Genomic DNA, 16,998 nt, shown 5'->3' on the forward strand with positions numbered 1-16,998 from the left:
TTCACATTTAAGACCTATGCTTTCACTGTCTATTTATAATATAAGTTGTCTGTAGGTCTATTAATAATCTGATGATGGTTCAGTTGAACCTCAAACGTTAATCTATTATGTAAAAACAGCATATTCGTGTTCATCACATTGTTGTTTGGATAAGTCTGACGGTCTTAACCATAAAAACCTTGATAATTCAACATGAATGCTATTGTTCTTGTTGTTGTATGTCAATTGTCCGAAGACAGGTCTGAACCTCACAAAAGATAACAAAAAGGCACCACATATGAGACAACTAGGCCAGGAGGTAATGGGATAGGGTGGCCAGTTCCTTTCGTCCTCCATTTCATACACTGCTGACTAGCTACATGTTAGCCACACTAGTCAGACTTCAGATGGATACAACAATTGCGCTCCATTGACACATATCGTCAAGTGAGATATATTGCCTGATAATGAATGTATGGTACATATTAGCCAAAACCTCAGTCAGAGGAGGAATGCTATTGACAACACAATAATGACATGAATTATTACGAAATGTGAATAACGTGTAATAAAGTATGTGTCATATTCCGACACTTAATTGTTAAATATATTCCTCACAGTCAGCAATATCAAGTATTTATTGCTACGGATTCTGTTAACATAAAATAAGTATGGAGTACAGTCATTGACTGATCAAAAAATAATCCCGCCCGTGACAGTATTTCACTACTGCCGTGACCAGGATTCGAGCCTAGGTTATTGCGGCCACAACGCAATGTCCTAACCACTAGACGATCACGGCTACTGCGGGACCTGTTTATCAACATCAGAAATAAGCGTGGTATTTCACATCCGTGGAAGTACTGTGCTCCAACCACGAGAAAGTCTCTGCCGGATGAGACGAAGGGGAGTAATGCTGTGAATGAATGTTGATGTCATAAGATGTCATAAGGTCACACACGTGGGTACTCGTATCTCTATTGGCTCGCTGTCACAGCACAAACAATAACATTGATACACACATGTTTATACTACCCTAGTTACAAAATTAGATCACTGTTAACCTCCTGGTCTTTTAAGCTCTCCATACAGGAAATAACAAATGCATGAGAGCGAATGGTTTTTAAACTGACGTTATAACGATAATATTATATATCTACTTCGCTTCAATAGATGACGTAATAGTAAGTACATTCCTTTCACGGTTGATCTCCTGGTTGGAGAATAGTAACCAGACCGTAATGAGAATGACGTAGGTATTAATATTGCGTGCGCAGTAGAGTTTCATTTCTCTTCAACATGAATGCTATTGTTGTTGTTGTTTAGTCAATTGTCCGAAGACAGGTCTGAACCTCACAAAAGACAACAACAAGGCACCACTTATGAGACAAATAGGCCAGGAGATAATGCGATAGGGTGGCCAGTTCCTTTTCTCCTCCATTTCATACACTGTTGACTAGCTACATATTACACTAGTCAGACTTCAGATGCATACAAACAATTGTTCTTCCTCTGACACATATCAAGTGAGATGTACTATAGGTCTTGCAACCACGGATTACCGACGGAAGAAATGCGAATCAGACACTGCGATAAAGAAGAGCGGGCGAGAGGAAAGGTCAGAAGATAACTTGAATGATATTCCAGAATACAATCGGAAGAGAAATGACATCGATAGATTCAGTCTTGCGTTGTGATAGTTACATTACGACTTTAGTTCGTTCTATTGCATGTGAATACGTGTCTTGTATCGCACGGTATTATTATTTCATTCGTAAACATATGTTGCGCATTTAATTAGCTTCGAATTTTTCTCTTGCTACGTTCTTTATTTCCACAGCGATGTCCTCATTTGTTCATCTTCTTGGAAGAGACAGTACTTCCATCGGCTCGCACCTCTCCCCTCTCGGCGTGCATACATACACACGTCAAAACAAACAGCAACGCCACCATTGCTTTTCGGTAATCGTTTCTTGCGCGAGCTATACCTGCTTAGATGAAGGGTACACATCAGCCAGAACCTTAATCAGAGGAGGAATGCTATTGATAATACGATAATGATATGAATTGTTTCGGAATGTGCATAGCGCGTAATGAGAAAGAATGTGTCATCTTCCCGACAGTAAATACTTAAATATATTTCTCAATTAATAACAGACGCATTTCCATATATTTACAATGATGACTGCTGTTAAGATGAATGCTACTGATAACACAATAATGACATCAATTATTATGAAACGTGCATAACGTGTAAGAAGAAAGTATGTGTCATTTTCCGACATTTAATTGTTAAATATATTCCTAACAGTCAGTAATATCATGTATTTACTGCTACGGCTTCTGTTAACATAAAATAAGTATAAGTTAGAGTTCAATCATTGACTGATCAAAAAGTGATCCCGCCCGTGACAGTATTTTACCACATCCCTCACAGTCAGCAATATCATGTATTTACTGCTACAGCTTCTGTTAACATAAAATAAGTATAGACTAGAGTACAATCATTGACTGATCAAAAAGTAATCCCGCTCGTGACAGTATTTCAGCACTGCCGTGACCAGGATTCGAACCTGGGTTATTGCGGCCACAACGCAATGTCCTAACCACTAGACGATCACGGCTACTGCGGGACCTGTTTATCGTTAGATATACCCGTGGAATTTACCACCCGCGGAAGTAACCAGACCGTAACGAGAATGATGTACAGTAGGTATTAATATTGCGTGCGCAGTAAAGAGGTTCATGTGTTTTCAAGATGAATGTTGTTGCTGTTGTTTAGTCTATTGTACGAAAATGGGTCTGAACCTCAAAAAAAAAAGATAATAAGAAGACACCACTTATGAGGCAACTAGCCCAGGACATAATGGGATAGTGTGGTCAGTTCCTTTCCTCTTCCATTTCATGCACTGCTGACTAGCTACATATTACACTAGTCAGAATTCAGATCCATACAAACAATTGTTCTTCCTCTGACACATATCGTCAAGTGAGATGTGCTGCCTGACAACAGGTGTAGGGTACATACATAACCTCAATCAGAGGAAGAATGTTATTGATAACACAATAATGATAAAAATTCTTTCGGAATGTACATAGCGTGGATTAAGAAATAATGTGTCACCTTCCTGGCAGTAAATACTTAAATATTCTATATCTCTCAATCAATAACAGACTCATTTCTATGTATTTACAGCATTGACTGCTGTTAACTGCTATTGATAACATAATAATTACATAAATTTCAGTATTACGAAACGTACATAACGTGTAATAAGAAAGTATGTGTCATTTTCTCACACTTAAATGTTAAATGTATTCCTCACAGTCAGCAATATCATGTATTTACTGCTAAGTCTTCTGTTAACATAAAATAAATATGGAGTACAATCATTGACTGATAAAAAAATAATCCCGCCCGTGACAGTATTTCACTACTGCCGTGACCAGGATTCGAACCTGGGTTATTGCGGCCACAACGCAATGTCCTAACCACTAGACGATCACGGCTACTGCGGGACCTGTTTATCAATATCTGAAATAATTGTGACATTTCCCATTCGTGAAAGTAACCAGACAGTAATGAGAATGACGTACAGTATGTATTAATATTGCGTGTGCAGTAAAGAATTTCATTTGTCGTCAACATGAATGCTGTTGTTGTTGTTAAGTCAATTGTCCGAAGACAAGTCTGAACCTCACAAAAGATAACAACAAGTCACCACTTATGAGGCAACTAGGCCAAAGATAATAGGATAGGATGGCCAGTTCCTTTCCTCCTCCATTTCATACACTGCTTACTAGCTACTTATTACAGTGGTCAGAATTCAGACGCATACACACAATAAATTGTTCTTCCTCTGACACATATCATCAAGTGAGATCTACTCCCTGATAATATCTGTACATATCAGTCAGAACCTCATTCAGAGGAATTATGCTATTGATAATACAATAATAATATGAATTGTTTCGGAATGTGCATAGCGTGTAATGAGAAAGAATGTGTCATCTTCCCGACAGTAAATACTTAAATATATTTCTCAAAGAATAACAGACGCATTTCCAAACATTTACAGCGATGACTGCTGTTAAGATGAATGCTATTGATAACACAACAATGGCAATAATTATTATGAAAAGTGCATAACGTGTAAGAAGAAAGTATGTGTCATTTTGGAACATTTCATTGTTAAATATATTCCTCACAGTCAGCAATATCATGTATTTACTGCTACGGCTTCTGTTAACATAAAATAAGTATAGGGTAGACTACAATCATTGACTAATCAAAAATTGTCGTAACCAGGATTCGAACCTGGGTTATTGCGGCCACAACGCAATGTCCTAACCACTAGACGATCACGGCTACTGCGGGACCTGTTAATCAACATCAGAAATAACCGTAGCATTTCCCATCCGTGGAAGTAAGCAGACCGTAATGAGAATGACGTACAATAGGTATTAATATTGCATGCGCAGTAAAGAGTTTCATTTGTCTTCAACATGAGTGCTATTGTTGATGTTGTTTAGTCTATTGTCCGAAAACGTGTCTGAACCTCACAAAATATAACAAGGCACCACTTATGAGGCAACTAGGCCAAAGATAATGGGAAAGGTGGCTAGTTTCTTTCCTCCTCCATTTTATACTCTGCTTACTAGCTACTTATTACAGTAGTCAGAATTCAGACGCATACACACAATAAATTGTTCTTCCTCTGACACATATCGTCAAGTGAAATGTACTGCCTGATAATAGCTGTAGATATCAGCCAGAACCTCAATCAGAGGAAGAATGCTATTGATAATACAATAATGATATGAATTGTTTGGGAATGTGCATAGCATGTAATGAGCAGCCTTCGAGACTTCGGACCCTATACAATAAGTTTACTGTCCATGTACTATAGGTTGTGGACTCGCTGCAAGTAGTGAAAGGTAGAGATGTGTTGATGGGACAACCTTGCTATTTAGAATAGATACGGTAGTATGGGGAATCTTACACGCATGTACATTCTGAAAGGAAACTATACATTACACAATGACAGTGTCAAAAGAATGTGAAAAGCATTTATTCTCCTGTCTTTTATAAGCATTTCTGTTAAATTATACACAGTGTTAATGGTGGAAATAAACATGTAGCAATTTTAATTTCTTCATTTATCCTATCGGTCGTCTTTAGGAAGTGTAGTTACAGTACCGAATTGCAGTGTACTACATGATGCATTTTCAGTGTCTCAAACGTAAATCTTTTTCGGTTATCTGCTAAATACAGTTTGTACTTCAAAAGCTGCGCTCTACGTCGCATGACGTGATAGGAGCAAAACGGAAAAACCTAACATCATTGCAGTCTCTATAAGAGACAGTCCTTCATTCTCGGGTGATTCTATGTCCACTAATTTGCTGTTTATAATATAACATAATGTTCCATATCCGTTATTTTTATATAAATTTGATTTCCACTTCTGTTTTACACGTTCAGTAACCGGTGTACTTGTTGTCTCATTAATTCTGTGTCATTTTCTCAACTAATTTGAGGGCTTCTGGCATCTCTTGCTCTGACTTTTCTAACCGTGTAATAGTTTCAGACACAGTTTGAAAATAGGCTTGTATGAAAACCAAATTATTCGTCTGAACCTTCAAATCCAGAGCGTTTTTCCTTTGCGTATTTGTTGGCATTAATTTTAAAGTACCCCCATCCACTGTACGCTTTACGACTATACTCAGTACGCCGTTATGCGGATTTCCCACTGAACTGCTCTATCGGGTCCGAAGTCTCGAAGCCTAGTAATGAGAAAGAATGTGTCATCTTCCCGACAGTAAATACTTAAATATACTATATTTTCCAATGAATAACAGATGCATTTCCATATATTTACAGCGATGACTGATGTTAAGATGAATGCTATTGATAACACAATAATGACATTAATTATGAAACATGCATAAAGTGTAAGAAGAAAGTATGTCATTTTCCGACACTTAATTGTTAAATATATTCCTCACAGTCAGCAATATCATGTATTTACTGCTACGGCTTCTGTTAACATAAAATAAGTATAGGCTAGAGTACAATCATTGACTGATCAAAAAATGATCCCGCCCGTGACAGTATTTCAGCACTGCCGTGACCAGGATTCGAACCTGGGTTATTGCGGCCACAAAGCAATGTCCTAGCCACTAGACTAGACGATCACGGCTACTGCAGGACCTGTTAATCAACATCAGAAATAACCGTAGCATTTCCCATCCGTGGAAGTAACCAGACCGTAATGAGAATGACGTACAATAGGTATTAATATTGCATGCGAAGTAAAAAGTTTCATTTGTCTTCAACATGAATGCTATTGTTGTTGTTGTTTAGTCAATTGTCCGAAAACGTGTCTGAACCTCACAAAAGATAACAACAAGGCACCTCTTATGAGGCAACTAGGCCAGGAGATAATGGGATAGGGTGGCCAGTTCCTTTCCTCCTCCGTTTCATGCACTGCTGACTAGCTACATATTATACTAGTCAGACTTCCGATGCATACAACAATTGTTCTTCCTCTGACACATAGGCCTAGGCCTATATTTTCAAGTGCGATGTACTGACTGCTTACTGTAGATGTAGGGTACATATCAGCCAGAATCTCAATCAGAGGAAAAATGTTATTAATAACACAATAATGATATGAATTGTTTCGGAATGTGCATAGCGTGTAGTGAAGAAATAATGTGTCATCTTTTTTTATTGGGTTATTTTACGACGCTGTATCAACATCTAGGTTATTTAGCGTGTGAATGATATGGAGATGATAATGCCGGTGAAATGAGTCCGGGGTCCAGCACCGAAAGTTACCCAGCATTTGCTCGTATTGGGTTGAGGGAAAACCCCGGTAAAACCTCAACCAGGTAACTTGCCCCGACCGGGATTCGAACCCGGGCCGCCTGGTTTCGCGGCCAGACTTGCTGACCGTTACTCCACAGGTGTGGACTGTGTCATCTTCCCGACAGTAAATATTTAAATATATTTTTCAATCAATAACAGACCCATTTCCATGTATTTAAAGCGATGACTGTTGTTAGCTTGAATGCTATTGATAATACAATAATGACATTAATTATTATGAAACGTGATATGAAAGTATGTGTCATTTTCCGACATTTAATTGTTAAATATATTCCTCATAGTCAGCAATGTCATATATTTACTGCTAAGGCTTCTGTTAAGATAAAATAAGGGTAAAATCCAAGATTTAGTCGCTATTTTCCTGGACCAATAATTGGAGAACGATGACGCAATATATGACGTCACGTAGGCTGCTAATACTTGAGAATATCAATTAAATCAACGCACTCACTACTTCCTCCTTTCAATCTCCCATCCTACACCACTTCACTATCCTCCTCTTTCTCACATATTTTCTTTTACTTCTATCTTTCACCATATAGTACTACTTTATTCTACAAACCACTTTATATTAAATTGAAATACACACAATTTAAATTCGAATACGTCGGGATTCGACCCTAGGACCCTTCGTGTAGTAAACCACCATCATAGCCATTATGATACGAATTCGTTCATGAACAACCCCTTAAAAATTGTACTTAGACACAATTAACATAAAATACTTCTAAACGTATTAAATATACAACTCCATTATATACAGGATGCGGCAAAACATCCTCCCTAATTTAAAGTTTAAATAAGAAAGAGATGGATCAAAATAAGGAAACTGTATTAATATGAATGGTATCTAAACAGTGAGAAATTTAGGTTTACATGCGTTGCCATAGCGATATCAATTGACATGCGCAAAACAACAAGAATTGAATAGGACAATGAATACACGGAATTGCCATTCAATTAGTGCAAATTGTAATCTGTAACGAATTCCAACCATGCCGTGGACGAGTGAAGAACGTGCTTACGCTGTGGTGTCGTTTCTGGTAAGTGGTAATTCCGTTGTCGCTGCCCAGCGTGCTTTTCGGAAACGCTTCCAGATTCCCATTCTTGAGGCAGTTCCAGATCGGAAAAGCATTAACTTGTATCAAACTTTAGAGCAAGTGGTGACATGATTAAAAAGGGAGGAGGAAGGCCACGCAGCGATCGAACTCCAGAAAACATTAATGCAGTAAGGCGTTCATTTTAGTTGTCTCCAAAGAGACATGCTCGAAAACACGCTAGAGCTCTTCAGTTATCTGATCGGAGTGTGCGTCGAATTTTGCACCAAGACTTGCGATTTCATCCCTACAAGATGGTTGTTGTTTAAGAATTGTTTGAACTTGATTATGAAAATCGTTTGAGGTCATGTGCAAACATTCTTCAAAATGTGCCTGAAGATGCTGTGTTCCTTTTTATTGATGAAGCACATTTTCACTTATTGGGATGCGTGAATCATCAAAATTTCCGATATTGGAATGGACAGAACCCTCTTGAACATCATGAAAAACCTCTACATAACGACCATGTTACTGTACGGTGCGCGGTTGCAAGAGTTGGGATACTTGGTCCTTACTTTTTGAAGAGGATGGTGCTACTGTGACAGTAAACTCTCAGCGGTACACTTTTATGATCAACAATTTTTTTGGCACCAAGACTCAATGCGCTGCAGTATGGTTTCAGCAGGACGGAGCCACCTCTCACACAGATCAGATTTCTCTCCAAGTCCTGAGACATGTTTCCCGGACGCTTAATTTCTTCACGTGGCGACGTCCCCTGGCCAGCACGATCACCAGACCTTGCACCCTGCGATATTTTTCTATGGGGGTATCTTAAGACTGAGGTGTTCTAACATCGGCCGAGGACTTTGTCAGACCTAAGAAATGCAATACAGGAAGAAATTGGTCTTAGTCCTCAAGAAATGCTCGTTATAGTGATGCAGAATTTCCGAAGTCGCATTCGACAATGCATTGATAGTAAAGGACGCCACTTGAGAGACACGTTATTCAAAAAATGAAAAATTCCCACTGTTAAGATACCATTCATATTAATAATGTTTCCTTATTTTGGTCCATCTGTTTTTTATTTAAACTTTAAATTAGGGAGGATGTTTTGCCGCAACCTTTATAATGAAATAGAATTCATTAGTTTGCTACTAACTTTCTTACATTAAAATACAACAAATAAACCAAAAACTATTTAACTTGTATTATACAAAAAAAAAAGTAATATCATAAATGTACGAAAGATGGCATTACTCCACTTATCCACTGTCAAATTGTCTTATTATACGTATAGGCTATTACACAGATTCACTCTTGACTACTCCCTTTAGTATTCTATTAATCTTACGATGGCTAGTGCATCATATATACTGCTACTTGTACCTGATGCATCACAGAAGACCATAAACTTCCGCGAATTATTCAAATTCATCGACACAGATAACGACAGTAGTGTAAATTGGTGCATAAAACAAGGATTATTTCCAGATAAAACACCAAAAACCTGCACTAATTGTGGTATTGCAAAAAAAGTAATATGACAAGTAAGATCGAAATATAAAAGTTTTCCGTACTGTCTTAAATGTAAGCTGTGTAAAACAGAGTGTACAATAACACCAAACACGTGGTTCCAAACTGTAAAATCAGCATCTTTCGAAGTTTAGCATTAGTTTACTTTTGGTTAATGAGTGTACAAAACAAGCTGATCAAAAGTTCCTCGACTTCATAAACAACATTAAAAAAGCTTACCTGGGCTATGGACAAATACCATTAACACCCAGAACTTATACAACACAGAACAACAACACTGAGGTAAGTTAAATTGTCAAAATTTTATGAAAACAATTTTTTGTAATTACTTGCAATATTGTGTGTAGATATATGTGACGTCATATAAGCCTCTTACGTCATCCAACTTATTGATCGGGAAAACAGCGACTCCATCTTGGATCCTACTAAGCTAGAGTACAATCATTGATTGATCAAAAAATGATCCCGCCCGTGACAGTATTTCAGCACTGCCGTGACCAGGATTCGAACCTGGGTTATTGCGGCCACAACACAATGTCCTAACCACTAGACGATCACGGCTACTGCGGGACCTGTTAATCAACATCAGAAATACCAGTGGCATTTCCCATCCGTGGAAGTAACCAGACGTAATGAGAATGACGTAGGTATTAATATTGCGTGCGCAGTAAAGAGTTTCATTTGTCTTCAACATGAATGTTATTATTGTTGTTGCTGTTGTTGTTGTTGTTTAGTAAATTGTCCGAAGACAGATCTGAACCTCACAAAAGATAACAAGGCACCACTTATGAGGCAACTAGGCCAGGAGATAATAGGATGGCCAGTTCCTTTCCTCCTCCATTTCATACACTGCTGACTAGCTATATATTACACTAGTCAGAATTCAGATCCATACAAACAATTGTTCTTCCTCTGACACATATCGTGAAGTGAGAAGTATTGCCTGATAATATATGTAGGGTACATATCAGCCAGAACCTCAATCAGAGGAAGGATGCTATTCATAACACAATAATGATATTAAACGTTGCGGAATGTGCATAGCATATAATAAGAAGTAATGTGTCATCTTCCCGACAGTAAATACTTAAATATACTATGTTTCTCAATCAATAACAGATCCATTTCCATGTATTTACAGCGATGACTGCTGTTGAATGCTATTGTTAATACAAAAATGATATGAATTATTACGAAACGTGCATGACGTGTAATAAGAAAGTATGTGTCATTTTCCAACACTTAATTGTTAAATATATTCCTCACAGTCAGCAATATCATGTATTTACTGGTACGGCTTCTGTTAACATAAAATAAGTATAGGCTAGAGTACAATCATTGACTGATCAAAAAATGATCCCGCCCGTGACAGTATTTTACCACTGCCGTGACCAGGATTCGAACCTGGGTTATTGCGGCCACAACGCAATGTCCTAACCACTAGACGATCACGGCTACCGCGGGACCTGTTAATAAGCATCAGAAATAACTGTGGCATTGCCCATCCGTGGAAGTAACCAGACCGTAATGAGAATGACGCAGGTATTAATATTGCATACGCAGTAAAGAGTTTCATTTGTCTTCAACACGAATGCTAATGTTGTTATTGTTTAGTCAATTGTCCGAAAACAGGTCTGAACATCCCAAAAGACAACAACAAGACACAACTTATGAGGTAACTAGGCCAGAAAATAGTGGGATAGGGTGACCAGTCCTTTCCTCCTCCATTTCATACACTGTTGACTGCTACATATTATTGGTCTACTAGTCAGACTTCAGATGCATACAAGATAGATGTACTGCCTGATACTTAGGGCTCGAAAGTTGATGACCTAGGAGTCACAGAAAAATTGCCTAAAAATGACCTTAAATTTCTGAAAATATGATATTAAAAAAAAAAATTACCATGATTATAACGGTAAAATAAAAAAAAAATAGTATACTTTCATCTATGGAAAATACATTGTCACCAAAGTCAGTCACTAACTGTCACAAAAAAAAAAAAAGAGAAAAAAAATAACTGCTTTGTTTTACTTTCAGAATTTTTACGTCTTCACTTGTGAGATACAATATGCTAACTGCGGGCACTGTGGGTGCAGTATTTGTTCTATTTTGTTGAATGGGGGAAGCACGTAACACACGTGATCAGAAGTCGAGGCTGATGCAACCATAAGGAAAATTCCTGTAAGACGCAATCGAATTGCGTAAGCAATCTGCAGTAGGTTCTCTAATATAGACTACGACTACACTGTAAAAAAAACCCGTTCGTAAGGAGAAAAGGACAAAAAGTGCAAAATTTCCTAAAAAATGACCAATATACAATATTATGGAAAATATAAGTACGCTATATTGGTTCGTGTTGAAGTGAAACGTGTGTGTATTACATTCTGCATTGTCTGTGATGTCTCAGAAAAAGATGAAATTTCATCAACTTCCGAGCCCTAATGATAACAGATGTAGGGTAGGCTGATATGTATCAGCTAGAACCTCAATCAGAGGAAGAATGCTATTGATAACACAATAATGATATGAATTGTTGCAGAATGTGCACAGCATGTAATAAGAAAGAATGTGTTATCTTCTCGACAGTAAATAGGCCTACTTGAATATATTTTTCAATCAATAACAGACGCTTTTCCACGCATTTAAAGCGATGACTGCTGTTAACATGAATGCTATTGATAACACAATAATGACACGAATTATTATGAAACGTGCATAACGTATAATAAGAAAGTATGTGTCATTTTCTGACATTTAATTGTTAAATATATTCCTCACAGTCAGCAATATCATATATTTACTGCTAAAATTTCTGTTAACATAAAATATGTATGGACTAGAGTACAAACACTGACTGATAAAAAAGTAATCCCGCTCGTTACAGTATTTCACCACTGCCGTGACCAGGATTCGAACCTGGGTTATTGCGGCCACAACGCAATGTCCTAACCACTAGACGATCACGGCTACTGCGGGACCTGTTCATCAATCTCAGAAATAACTGTGACATTTCCCATCCGTGGAAGTAACCAGACCGTAATGAGAATGACGTAGGTATTAATATTGCGTGCACAGTAAAGAGTTTCATTTGTCTTCAACATGAATGTTATTTTTGTTGTTTACTCTATTGTACGAAGACGGGTCTGAACCTCAAAAAAGATAAAATCAAGACACCACTTATGAGGCAACTAGCCCAGGAGATAATGGGATAGGGTGGCCAGTTTCTTTCATCCTCCATTTCATACACTGTTATCTAGCTACATAGCCTATTATACTAGTCAGACTTAAGATGCATACAAAGAATTGTTCTTCCCCTGACACATATCGTTAAGTGAGATGTACTGCTAGATAATTAAGGGTCGGAAATTGATGACCTAATAGTCACAGAAAAATGGTCTATAAAATGATCTTAAATTTCTGAAAATATGACATTAAAATAAAAAAATGACCATGATTATAACGGTAAAATAAAAAAAATAGTATACTTTCATCTATGGAAAATACATTGCCACCAAAGTCAGTCACTAACTGTCGCATAAAAAAAATTTTGCTTTGTTTTACTTTCAGATTTTTTACGTCTTCACTTGTGAGATACAATATGTTGACTGCGGGCACTGTGACTGCAGTATCTGTTCTGTTTTGTTGAATGGGGGAAGCACGTAACACACGTGATCAGAAGTCGAGGTTAATGCAACCATAAGGAAAATTCCTGGAAGATCCAATCGAATTGCGTAAGGAATCTGCAGTAGGTTATCGAATATAGAGTACGACTACACTGTAAAAAATCTGTGCATAAGGAGAAAAGGGCAAAAATGCAACAAAAAGTGCAACATTTCCTACAAAAATGACCAATAGACAATATTACGGAAAATCTAAGTAGGCTATATTGGTTCGTGTTGAAATGAAACGCGTCTGTATTACATTCTGCATTAGCCTATCTGTGACGTCTCAGAAAAAAGATTATATTTCATCAACTTCCGAGCCCTACTGATAGACTAATAGATGTAGGGTAGGCTGATATGTATCAGCCAGAATCTCAATCAGAGGAAAATGCTATTGATAACACAATAATGATATGAATTGTTGCAGAATGTCCACAACATGTAATAAGAAAGAATGTATTATCTTCGCGACAGTAAATAGGCCTACTTAAATATATTTTTCAATTAATAACAAACGCTTTTCCACACATTTAAAGCGATGTCTACTGTTAACATTAATGCTAGTGATAACACAATAAAGCTTATTAAGAAACGTGCATAACGTGTAATAAGAAAATATGTGTCATTTTCCAACACTTAATTGTTAAATATACTCTTCACAGGCAGCAATACCATATACAAATTTACTGCTACGGCTTCTGTTAACATAAAGTAAGTATAAGCTAGAGTACAATCATCGATTGATCAAAAAATAATCCCGCCCGTGACAGTATTTCACCACTGCCGTGACCAGGATTCGAACCTGGGTTATTGCGGCCACAACGCAATGTCCTAACCACTAGACGATCACGGCTACTGCGGGACCTGTTAATAAGCATCAGAAATAATTGTGGCATTTCCCATCCGTAGAAGTAACCAGACCGTAATGAGAATGACGTTGGAATTACTCGTATTATTGCGTGCACAGTAGTAGGCCTATAATTAGTTATTTTTTAAATGTGAATTCTATTAATAACACAGTAGTGACATGAATTATTGCGGAACGTGCATAGTGTGTAATAAGAAAGTATGTGTCACGTTCCAGACAAAGTAGGCCTACTAAATATAGCCTCTTTTTCAATCAATAACACACAGCATTTCCACGTATTTACTGCTATTGCTCCTGTTAATATAAAATAAATATGGAGTACATTGAATTGTCTGATTGAAAAATAAGTCCGCCCGTGACAGTGTTTCATCACTGCCGTGACCAGGATTCGAACCTGGGTTATTGCGGCCACAACGCAATGTCCTAACCACTAGACGATCACGGCTACTGCGGAACCTGTTTGACAAAATAAAAAAAAAACCATAGAGAGTTGGCATGACTGTAATGAGACCGCCCTATTAAAATTGGGTACAAAGAATAGAGTTTAATTAATCTTAGTTGAAATAATAATTAAAGCAATGAAAATTAGATGACTGGGGCATCTATATTAGGATTGCCACACTTCTAGCTCACCTCATACACATGGTGTTAGTGAAATGCACCAATTGGAACTCCGTACACGCGTAGTCTAAGGCGTCATGGCTTGGACTGGCGGTATTGGAGAAGAACTGGTTCGAGTCGTTACAAGGATAAGACATTTTCTCGTGAAATTTTGACCATTGTGTAGGACTGGTGTCCACCCAGCATCATGATGAATTTGGGGAGCTACATCGATTAGGTAATTCGGTATTGTACGCCAGTGATAACGGATGACATTCGTCACAACTTGAAGTGTTTGTTAGTGCGTGAAAGAAACATAGTTATGTTGTTTGATCAATTGGTCTAATACAGGTCTGAACCTCACAAGTGATACCCTAGATCATATAGGTCGACCTTATAGGCTTTGACGCTAACAACTTTTGTCAGGTTTACTGCGCTGCCATCTAGTTGTTACATAAGGAGTCACATCATAATTCCCATTTGAATTGCATTAGTGACTGTACTGCCATCTCGTGTTCGTTTACGGCGGACGGGAGGCGATCCTGGCGGTTGTTCTCTTCAAAGTGCAAATGATTTTAACATAGCGATGAACTATCTGTTACGTATATGTTCTAGGGTGATACCAATAACTCACCACTTATGAGACAACTAGACTAGGAGATAATGGGGTAGGGTGGCCAATTCCTTCCCCCCTCCATTCCATACATAACCGACTAGCTACATATAGCTACACTAGTCACACTTCAGATGCATACAAATAATTCTTCCTCTGACACATATCGTCATGTGTACTGCCAGATATTAGATGTACATTTCAGCAGAACCTCAATCAGAGGATCGGAAACATAGGACCTATGCTAATTAGCAAACGAGAATTTTGTGTGGATTTAAATATATTTAATTGAATAAATTTCCGAGCCATCTTTCGAAGAATTTTATTGTATAGCTGTAAGCAACTGAATGCGTTTCAGGCTGTTTTGTTCCATTTTTTTGGGTCGCTTAGCATTTTTGTTACTAGGCCATTTAGATAAATAAGACATTTCGGATCCACGAAATTTTTGGTACAGTATTTTCGTTACTAGGCCATTTCCATATCACGAATTTCTTGGTACAGCACTTCGGTCACTTGGGTCACTTTATCATTTTCGTCATTGCTTTGTTTCAGTCATGTCGCTTGGTCATTGCTTATGAAATTAATTTAATTTAATTTCCTAGCAACGGGAAAAACAATTTGCAAAATGCAATAAAATTTCTGAGTAGAAGTAAAATCATTTCCTAGCAACAGAAAAAACTATTTGCAAAGAAACTTAAGGCCTTTCCCGAACAAAACATACATCAAGAACTAGGAGCAAATCGTGTCCATTGTGGCAAGATACCAGGACTACAAGATCGGAGGACAGTTGGCTACAAACTGAAGATCACCCACAGTGAGCGTGCGGCTGATAGTGGTAGTTAATAGGAAGAAATGGAATAGTATGTACTCAGATAATAAATTCCTGTGCAATTGCTACAATAAAAATAATTATTCCTTCCATTTCATTATATGTTGGCGGTATAATGACCGAAATAGGTACCAATATGCCACAATTACCCAAAAAGTCATTACCAATATGCAGTGACCCAAAGATGCCAATGACCGAAAAAGCGTGACCCAAATGTAAGGTATCCATATATCTGTTACCTAATTGTTACCGAAAATATGGGACCGAAACAGCAGCTAATCACTGAATGCGTTTAGAAATCAAAATATTTAAGTGAGACTATGGAACAGCCAATCATTTAACGTACAAACAAGAACTGTATGTACAGATAAACACGAAATTTGTTTGTTTGTACTAAGAAATGTAATAAAATTTTTGCTACTACTTCACTAGAGAGAAATTTATTAAGACAAGGGAATGAAATTGTCAATTATAATATTTATGAACACCTCTTGACGTAGTTTTGATAAAGCAAAGCATGTGAGCGCTAGGAAGGAAGTATTTCGTGACCTCTTCTGCCACTCACTCGTACTTCAGCTGGCATTGGTATCTAGAGTAATAAAACTTAAGCTGGAAGTAACCTGCGACAGTAGTATATATTTTATTAGACTAGCACGCATTCTACACACCTCTTTACGACTCATTATAATTTTTATCCTACTTCTTGTTGATTGTGGAAATTATACGGTTCATAAAGTTTAAAAACAATCTTGCACGATAACATGCCAGTTTAACTTCTGTGTTATTTTAAAGATTATGAATTATGAAGTACAAACACAGTTTCAAGCCAACTAAAGCTAAACAAATACACGCAGCTGTTGTGGTAATATTAAACTACTACAATATTTTGTAATAAGCCCAGTGTTTTAGGATCTGAATGGAAAAGTACCTTATATTTACTATTTATCGATTTTGAAAAAGCGTTTGATTCACTTAATAGAGA

General features: G+C 37.4%; 9 non-coding genes across 9 annotated transcripts; all 9 read right to left on the bottom strand.

Moving 5' to 3' along the window:
* Window positions 1–709: 709 nt before the first annotated feature.
* TRNAH-GUG (transfer RNA histidin (anticodon GUG)) lies at window positions 710–781 on the bottom strand. Its single transcript has one exon. It is a non-coding gene; the product is annotated as a tRNA-His (tRNA).
* A 1,750-nt stretch (window positions 782–2,531) lies between these two features.
* Window positions 2,532–2,603, bottom strand: TRNAH-GUG (transfer RNA histidin (anticodon GUG)). The gene has a single exon. It is a non-coding gene; the product is annotated as a tRNA-His (tRNA).
* An 814-nt stretch (window positions 2,604–3,417) lies between these two features.
* On the bottom strand, window positions 3,418–3,489 carry TRNAH-GUG (transfer RNA histidin (anticodon GUG)). The gene has a single exon. It is a non-coding gene; the product is annotated as a tRNA-His (tRNA).
* A 787-nt stretch (window positions 3,490–4,276) lies between these two features.
* TRNAH-GUG (transfer RNA histidin (anticodon GUG)) lies at window positions 4,277–4,348 on the bottom strand. Its single transcript has one exon. It is a non-coding gene; the product is annotated as a tRNA-His (tRNA).
* A 5,582-nt stretch (window positions 4,349–9,930) lies between these two features.
* On the bottom strand, window positions 9,931–10,002 carry TRNAH-GUG (transfer RNA histidin (anticodon GUG)). The gene has a single exon. It is a non-coding gene; the product is annotated as a tRNA-His (tRNA).
* Window positions 10,003–10,824: 822 nt separating this feature from the next.
* Window positions 10,825–10,896, bottom strand: TRNAH-GUG (transfer RNA histidin (anticodon GUG)). Its single transcript has one exon. It is a non-coding gene; the product is annotated as a tRNA-His (tRNA).
* A 1,443-nt stretch (window positions 10,897–12,339) lies between these two features.
* Window positions 12,340–12,411, bottom strand: TRNAH-GUG (transfer RNA histidin (anticodon GUG)). Its single transcript has one exon. It is a non-coding gene; the product is annotated as a tRNA-His (tRNA).
* A 1,476-nt stretch (window positions 12,412–13,887) lies between these two features.
* On the bottom strand, window positions 13,888–13,959 carry TRNAH-GUG (transfer RNA histidin (anticodon GUG)). The gene has a single exon. It is a non-coding gene; the product is annotated as a tRNA-His (tRNA).
* Window positions 13,960–14,347: 388 nt separating this feature from the next.
* On the bottom strand, window positions 14,348–14,419 carry TRNAH-GUG (transfer RNA histidin (anticodon GUG)). Its single transcript has one exon. It is a non-coding gene; the product is annotated as a tRNA-His (tRNA).
* Window positions 14,420–16,998: the final 2,579 nt, after the last annotated feature.

Source organism: Periplaneta americana, chromosome 2 (assembly GCF_040183065.1).
Source record: "Periplaneta americana isolate PAMFEO1 chromosome 2, P.americana_PAMFEO1_priV1, whole genome shotgun sequence".
Taxonomy (NCBI): Eukaryota; Metazoa; Arthropoda; class Insecta; order Blattodea; family Blattidae; genus Periplaneta; species Periplaneta americana.